At 37.5% G+C, this 8,766-nt stretch overlaps 1 pseudogene; it reads left to right on the forward strand.

Moving 5' to 3' along the window:
- The first annotated feature begins 3,274 nt into the window (after positions 1-3,274).
- LOC132286899 (AP2-like ethylene-responsive transcription factor ANT) lies at positions 3,275-5,009 on the forward strand (annotated as a pseudogene).
- Positions 5,010-8,766: the final 3,757 nt, after the last annotated feature.

Consider the following 8,766-nt stretch of genomic DNA (forward strand, 5'->3'; position numbering starts at 1 on the left):
GACAATGGAAATGAAAGAAGGAGCAAATCTCTATAGCGCGAACAGGGGCAGATGGGAGTAACTGTTCCAACCCCATTCTGTCGATAATTTCTTCATCCTTGGGGAGCCACATTCCCCGAGCAACGGCCAGTGCTGCAGATGGGTCAGTGATCATAGAATCACCAACATGGAGGATGGATTTGTCAGCCCTCAAGAAGGAAGGAGTCCAAGGTGCCCCAGCCTCGGCAAGGACGTAAGCGTTGACCTCATCCTCAGGGTTAATCTCCTCAGTTTTCTTCCCTTTGCTTTTTAGGTTGGAAGCACCCTTGGATTTCACGGTTGAGGAGGGGTTCAGCCTTGCCATTTTGTTCAAAGGGACTACGTCAATCTCCTTTTCCTGCTCATTTGTACGCAATATAGTCAACGGAGCATTCTCTGCAGCTTTCCTCTTCAAGGCTTCAGCCCTCTGTTTTTCTTCCTCAGTCATGAGGAAGCTGTCAAATGATGGAAGTGAGAGGTCTATGAGATCAGCGGCTACAGCTCTGGAAGCAACTGCTTTAAGACTCGCAGAAATGAGTAAGCTCTCGACCGAGGGAGGGTCGTTCCAGACCTGCCTTTCTAGGAAGGAAAGCCTCTTCTTGGCAGCCGAAGAAGGAAATGTTGCTGAAAAAACACTAAGAAACTCGTAAATATATCGAAAGAATAAGACTCGACATGGGAAACAGCCAGAGCATTTTTCATAAAGAAAGGGGGGATGTTCTATACCTAACTTCCCGAACTTGCGAGGGATTGGGAGTTTGCTCGATTGGGGCATGGCCCATCTCCCTTTAACAATTATCATCCTCTCTTTCCACTTCTTCTCAGAAGTAGGGAGGAAGTGAAAAAGAAACGACAAGGTTCGATTCCATGCTTAGAAATAGAATAAGTAATCAGTAAGTTAGTCAGAGTTAGGTCAAGACTCTCCTGCCACCGGCAAATAAGGAGTGCTGAGATTACTCGAAGGAAGTTAGGGTTTACTTGCAGGGGTGCAATCCCCAATTTGTTGAAGACTAAGTGATAGAAAGGATGAAAGGGGAACCTAAGAGCGTTGAGGTGCCCAACAGAGAGAAGCAACTCGTTTTCTCCGACCCCCTCGCCGGAGCAAAAATCAGCGCCTTTGGGGTACTCTGCAATTTCTACCCCCTCGGGAATCTCGAATTCTTCCATTAAGGATTCAATGGAGAACGGGATTCGACGAATAGATAAAATTGCATTTCTTTCTTCCTTAGTGAGGATATTGTCCGACCCAGAGGTGGATGTTTCAGCATGGATCGAGGAAGCACCTGGCTGATTAGCCGAGTCACTTACAGGTTTAGAAAAGTTCGAAACCCTAGGTGGGGGAACCCTAATGAGATTAGGGGAAGACGAGGGAGTGGACTCAGAATCTACGATCTTTATACGTTCAGGAGTAGTCGAAGTACTTATAATGCAAGATCGAAGAGAAAAAGATGAAGAATTAACTTGATAAGACGACGGAGTAAAGAATGCAAGAAACGTAGTGAGAGCAAAAGTAACCCTTATGGAATCTCTTAAGGCAGAATGGCAATGGGCAATCTTCGAACCATCTTTTTGTAAAATAGACAACCGTGCAACTTCAATTCCCTTTTTAATAGGAGCCGCAATCCAATTAAAAAGGGAATTGGGGGCAAAGTGTGGAAGGAAAAATCTCCCTCCAATAAGAGCAGTCCACGTCATCATAAATATAACTTTATCTTCAATAAAGTTGAAAGCCCATCTCGTCAGAAGCCCAAGTTGAGTTTGTCATTAGCCCAAACCTACTATTATCTAACTACCAGCTTTACTAAAGCCCGAATCAAGACGCCAGCAGTCATGTGGACTAAGTTAAATGCGGCCCAAATCCATTTAAAGAAGGAGCCGGTCCTGCAAGGAAAAAGAGTCTCCAAAAGAAGCAAGTTCTGTGTAAGGAAAATCTAGTAAGGGAAGAATTATAAAGAGGAAAGAATTCTATTTGTAAAGAGATTGATATATGGAAAGAATTAGAGGACAAGTAACGCGAGTCCTACCATAATTCTTCTAACTTTTGTATATAAATAGAAGCCTAGACCTCCAATAAAGGCATCAAGCAATTCCACGCCTCTCTACACACTGTTCTTGTTTGTTTTTATTATTTATTGAGTGAGTTGTTTAATTTTTCTCAATCATTATTGGTTAAGCGAAATTTTGCACTTACAACTATGATCTACAAAGTAAAGGATTGCGGATAGTAGATTTGGGCGAAGAAAACAATCTGCACCTGGACTTCTGTACCAAATATGTGGAGAGTGTGTTTCGATTGAAGCAGTTTGAAAATGTTCCCTGATTGTTTTGTGATTGAGGCTGCGTTGCTGGTTTTCTCTTTTGCTCTTCTGGAGGTGTTGGGTTTGATTTTCTTAGTTGCTGGTGATTGGCTTTGATACGCTGCTGGTTTTCTCTTTTGCTCTTCTGGAGGTGTCGGGTTTGATTTTCTTAGTTGCTGGTGCTTGGCCTTGGGTTAAATTCTATCAGATTTGCTTCATTTTTGTTGGAATTCATCTTTAATTGGAGATTGATGTTATTATGGTATGAAACCCTAGCTTTCTAAGAGTTTGAATATGGTCTTAGAACTTGTTTACATTTGCAAAATTATGATGAATCAGTATTGCTTTGTTTTTATTGAATTTCATACTCTAATAAGGCATTGCCAATTAATGGATCCTCCTATGGTTGGTCATAGTGAAGCTCTTGAATTTTTCTATATTTAGGCCTAGTTTGGTGTGATGGAATGGGGGTGGAATGGAATGACCATTCCACTTTCTCATTCCTTTCTCTTGTTTGGTGTGCCATTTTAAAAGTGGAATGGTCATTCCCTTGGAATGCTCATTCCAGCTTTTAGATGGAATGACCATTCCTCTTTTGGACTTGTGGAATGGCCATTCCATTCCCACTAAATTAAAATAATAAATGCTAAGGACAAAAAAAACCATACGTATTCTTCTCTACAACAGATTTGACAGGCTCTCTCTCCATCTCTCCTCTCTCGCTATGTCACGGTACACGCTCTCTCTCTCTCTCTCTCCTCTTTCTTTCTTCACGCATAGTATACCATGGAATATATATCTTTCTCTATTTGCAGTTTGTGCTTTACAATTTGTTCTATACGTATTATATATATTTATATATATATATATCATATATCCGCTGGTTGGGGAAAAGAAAAGGAAAGAGAGGAATTGAGTAAAGGAAAAAAAAGATTCTTTTGCCCGTACGAGAATCCTTCTATAGATCTTCATATACGTATACACAGGGGAAAAGAAAAGGAAATAGAGGAATTTATTTAAGAAAAAGAAAATATTCTATACACAGGGGAAAAGAAAAGGAAATAGAAGAATTTATTTAAGAAAAAAAAAAATTATAAATCATTCCATTCTAGTTTTTTATTTGATCTAACCAAACATAGGAATGAGAATGGTTATTCCATTCTCTGTTTGTATCCAAACAATGGAATGAGAATGATCATTGCATTCCCACATCATTCCCATTCCATTCCCACTTGCATTCCATTCCTGCCTCATTCCATTCCATCACACCAAACTAGGCCTTAGTGATTATGAAAAGTGATATAGATGGATCTGTGTCTTTCAAAAACCTCACTCAACTTTGGTTCTTCTTAATTCCTGTATAAATGAGTTTGTTTTTGTGTACGTGTAGTGCTGACTTGCGGTTATATGTAATCCTAAAGACCTACTTTTTGGTCTAAGTAAAATTGAAACAATTATGTTTTTAATTAAGAAGAAGATCTATTTTGATTTTTTTAGGCCAGTAGTCAAATGTAAAAGATCAATTGCTGCTTGTTTTCCAAAAATTTTCCTTTAATTACTAGCCAATGAGCCTTGGCTCTGTTGGTGCAACAATGGCTTGTGGGGATTTACATTCTCTGAGCTTGTCAATGAGCCCTAGCTCTCAGCCAAGTTGTGTCACAACTTCAAGGCAGATCTCATCTCCTGGAGCTGAATGATATGGCCATGGAAACAAAGAAAAGATGGTCTTCAAAAGTGGCTAAAAGTCAACTTATTCATAGGAAGTCCATTGACACGTTTGGGCAGAGAACATCACAATGTAGAGGTGTTACAAGGTTAGTTCATGCCTATTTCTGTAACCCCCTTTTTTATTTTTATTTTTTTAATTTTACTTCCTTGGTCTCATATATGGTGTATGTTTATACCTCCCTCAGATATAGATGGACTGGTAGATATGAAGCTCATATATGGGACTATAGTTGCAAGAAGAAAGGAAGCCAAGGTTAGTCAATAAAAACAGCCTTTTACACTATCTTATTTGGAAGTATTGCTTTTGGACTGGCTTGTTTTAACTGACTGTTGCTTGCTAATTCTTAATTGTTATGCTCATACTTATTCGGGACTCTATTCCTATCAAATGATGTAATTTTTTTAGTTTCAATAACCAACATTTATGAATTATGTATGAATGACCATGTTCACGTGTTCACTTAATTAATCAGTCTAACATATGGATTTCAGAAAGGTTATGAATCTATTATATGGAACAGAAAGCTGCAAGAGCCTATAATCTTGTTGCTCTTAAGTATTGGGGACCTTCAATCCATATTAACTTCTCGGTACGATTCGATTTGGTTCAATCCCACTAGGCCACAGGCCTTGGTGCTCTATTAGTTTGTTGATGCTTCTCAGATTGACTAAAACATAATGTTTATGCTGCTTTGAACAGTTGAAAAATTACCAGCAAGAGCTCGAGGAAATGCAGAAAATAAGCCACCAAGAATTTGTTGCTCATTTGAGAAGGTAAAACTGTTGACAAATCCTTCTAAAATTGTGACTATGCTTAAAATTTTATAAGACTAATGTTCACATTTTTCCCCTTTTTTTTTTTTTTTTTTTTCCTAGGAAAGGTAGTGGTTTTTCTAGGGGGGCTTCGATGTACCGAGAGTGACAAGGTTTTATTATAGTAAATTCTTTTACTTTCAAAAATCATTTTCTATTTGCGTGTAGCAGGAAACAAGGACCTCTATCTTGGGACATTCAGTTAGTATCTTACACTCTTTAATAAATGTATTTCATTAATGAGTTCATTTGATTATTTGTAAATCCTATATTCATGATAAAATGAATAAGTATTAAGAGTATAAAGTTGTATAGTTGTCTCTTCTAGGCTCTTGTGTGCTTTAAGAATTTGGGAAGTTTTTTAAATTTTTTTGAATGTCATTCTCTGCTCTCATGTTTCTTTTTCTTGAGCCACTAGTGTTGCTTTTATAGCGTTGATGATCAGTTGGTGATTTTCAGTAACACTGGACCTCTTTCTAAGGCTGTTTCTTTCCGTTAAAGATGATAAAGGCAAACAAAAGCAATTGTCCTTTTTCTTCACATTTAAACAAAAACAGGTTTCAGATTCAATCTGTGTTTTACTTGATGTGTATATAATGTAATCCCCCTTCCCCGACTCACTAAATGATGCTGGAAAGTCAAATGTTAGTCACTGAACTAAAATGCAATTTAGTCCTATATGACATACAATTTATCATTAAAATTGTTGTGTTTCTGCTCTCTCTCTCTCTCTCTTTTTCCTTTTTTCTTTTTCTTTTTTGTCAATATGATTGCAATGTCTTGGAAGCTGTCATAATATTTTTGTTTGGTTCATTGTACAAATGTGTAATTAGATTAACTTCCTCTCCCTTTGATGTTTATAGTGACTTGCATATTCTCTCTAAAATATCTCCCTTGAACATCTACCTCTTTATTGCCCCCAACATGAATTAAATAAATAATTAAAAAATATGCGTCTGTGAGAAATAATTAATGGCTTTGTTTATTCTCACTCGATCCGTTTATCTTGTGCACATTTGTCCATTAACTTTAGTCACAATGTGAGAGAGTTGCACGAGATCTGTCATTCCTTTTTTGTTTATTTAACCGAAAAAAATTGAATTTCATGATATTAAATGAAGGATTATGGGATATTATGAGTGTTACTACAAGTGTATTCAAACTTATAAAAGAAAATACTTTTTCTATATTGCAGATTTGTGGAAGGGTTTGAAGGAGTATTTACGGTGATAGATGTGTGTAAGCTGCAATGACTTTTAGGAAAATGCACTCACTGTCATTTTGCTTTGTAGCTCTTATAAAAGGGAGAGCAAAGTTCAATTTTACTGTAAAAAAGATGTGTTTATTTTTTAAGTTTGTAATGGCATGAGAGGATGGACATTAGTGTGTTTATCTGTGTGGATTGATTGTGTATGTCTATAGAAATTGTTTTATTTGAGTATTGGGCATGGTCCTCCTTGTTTTCTGTGTTTGTTCTCAATGATCAGTACTGTGACCAATATTGAAAACTTTGATTTATGCAGATCAGCAAATTTCCAGATAAAATTCTATTAACAATTTTGTCTCTATTGACAATGAAAGAAGCTGCAAGAACTAGTGTCCTTTCTCGTAGATGGAAAGATCTGTGGAGATATTTTGCTGGCAGTTTTGTTTTTGATGCTTCACTAGTGCTAAAGGACGTGGATTTTGAAAATAGAACACTTGAAATCGCAAGGGGTACATGAACTGGGTAAATCAAGTCTTGAAAACCCATCAAGGTCCAACAATAAAGGAACTCAAAATTCATTTTGAGGTGGATCTTACATGTTTCGGAAGTGACATTGACAGTTGGATTAATTTTGCAATAGAAAAGAAAGTTCAAAAGCTTGACTTGGATTTGTATTCAAGACCAAGTGATTAAAATGCTCCATTTAATCAATACTATTTCCCATCACGATTTCTTGGTGCTTCTTCCAGCTTTAACTCTCTAACATCCCTGCGTTTGAGTTACATAGAGATGACTGATGAAATGGTTGACTACTACTTGTCTAACTGTCCATCTCTTGAAGGCCTATGTATTTTCACTCCCACATATCTAAAAAATCTGAAAGTTACTGGCCCATCACTCAAGTTGAAGTACTTAGATATATCACTGCTCTAATTTGGATAGTATTGAGATTTATGCAGCAAACCTTGTGTAATTTAAATTCGAAGAAATGGAAACAAATATGCTTCTTCATTATGTTCCTAACCTTGTTGAGGTTTCGCTCGGGACATTTCAACCTAGATCTTTTATTTGTAAGAAAGAAACAAGTCAGACAATCTGGAGCTGCCTCTCCCAGCTAGAGAAGGTTAAATTGGTGTGGTGTAGAATGGTTAGCACTTTGAATCAAGCCCAGTTTTTTTCTTTTTCTTTTTAGGTTATAATTTTTATTTCAAGGTTATATATGTTAATAAACTTAATATGTACTGTTCTTTTCACCCTTTGTTGGATTGCCAGCCAGAGGTCCAGATTCCCGAATTTCCTGAACCAAGTCATCTCAAGGAACTGGAACTGTTCTAACTGTCGTCGATGGACACAGCCTCCTCTTTTGCAGTTCCCTCATACATGCTGCTCCTATGTTGAATACACTCCATTGGAGGTGAGCATTGTTTAAAGCTTTCTATTTCTTGAACTCATTGTTTGTGTCCTTGAATGATGATGCAATTGGCAGTCTGATATGTATCTCTAAAAGATTCATTTAACCTACCGAATATTTGATGGTATCTGGCAAGTTATCAAGAATAAGCAAAAATATAAAACAATAGTCATACATTTTTTGTATGTCTGCTCTCATGTATGTGGATCGTTTGCTTAGTGTCTTTGGCAAAAAGTTTAATGGGTATTGATTGTCTTGCCTTTTTAGGAATAGAGATTGCTTGAACATCCTTGAAAATGGAGGTGGTTCACACCTTTTCCTTTTTCTTTATTCCACACCATCCCATAGTGTAAGTTGAAGAGCAGTGCAATCACTACGATAACTAAGCATGTGCAGAGTCATTTTTTGAATTCCTTTAGCATTCATTACTTTGAACTTGTTAAGAAAATTAAAGTTGGTTTACAAGCTCATTTCAAGTCCTATGTTACGAAGCAATATTGGACTCTTATGGTTTTCATAAGACATTCATTTTCACTATTACCTTCAGCGAGTTGGCTTTTTGCCATGATGATTGCAGTGTCAATTTTGCGCTCTGTAGTATTTTAAGGCTACGAGTTTGTTAAATATCATATTGTCGAACATTAACCAAACTCTCTCTACCTTTCAATTTGGCAGTTACGAAAACCATATGACATTGCTGATCCGAGAGTACAGAATGAATTTAACAGTGACAGAAGATTGGCAGAGAAGGTTAAAGATGATCCACATCAATGCCTTAAGGTGGTGGAAATTATTGGCTTTGTTGGGTATTCATCTGAACTTGAGGATCATGGAGTATCTAGTTAAGATTGCTGTGTCACTTGAGAGGACTATCATTGAACCTCACGATCCGCAATAAAGAAGGGATCTGAACTTGCCTGAAGACAGTAGGATAATTGTGCGTAGAAATGCCTCTTTGCGAGAAATATATAGCTATCGATTGGTTAGCATGTCAACTTCCCTTTGATAGAACCCTTGGCAGCCCTCATCTTCTTCTATATGGTGTGACCGCGACTCAAAAGAGTCTTTTCATTCACCCAATATCAGAATTTCTTTTGGTGTTGAAATCGCCTGGGAATCTAGTTGACCTCTCCTCATTTTTACGTTCGGTCGTCAGGGAGGCGTCCGGCCTTGTCGTTTTTGATGGATGTGGGGATGAACTTTTCCGGGACCAGAGGCGAATTATGGGCAATGCCAATTGCTAGACGGTGTTGGGTTGGGTACCGTTCCCATGATCTTTATTTTGTCATTGC

Source organism: Cornus florida, unplaced genomic scaffold (assembly GCF_030987335.1).
Source record: "Cornus florida cultivar Cherokee Brave unplaced genomic scaffold, ASM3098733v1 CherokeeBrave_3.0.0_Hap2_Chr11, whole genome shotgun sequence".
NCBI classification, from domain to species: Eukaryota; Viridiplantae; Streptophyta; class Magnoliopsida; order Cornales; family Cornaceae; genus Cornus; species Cornus florida.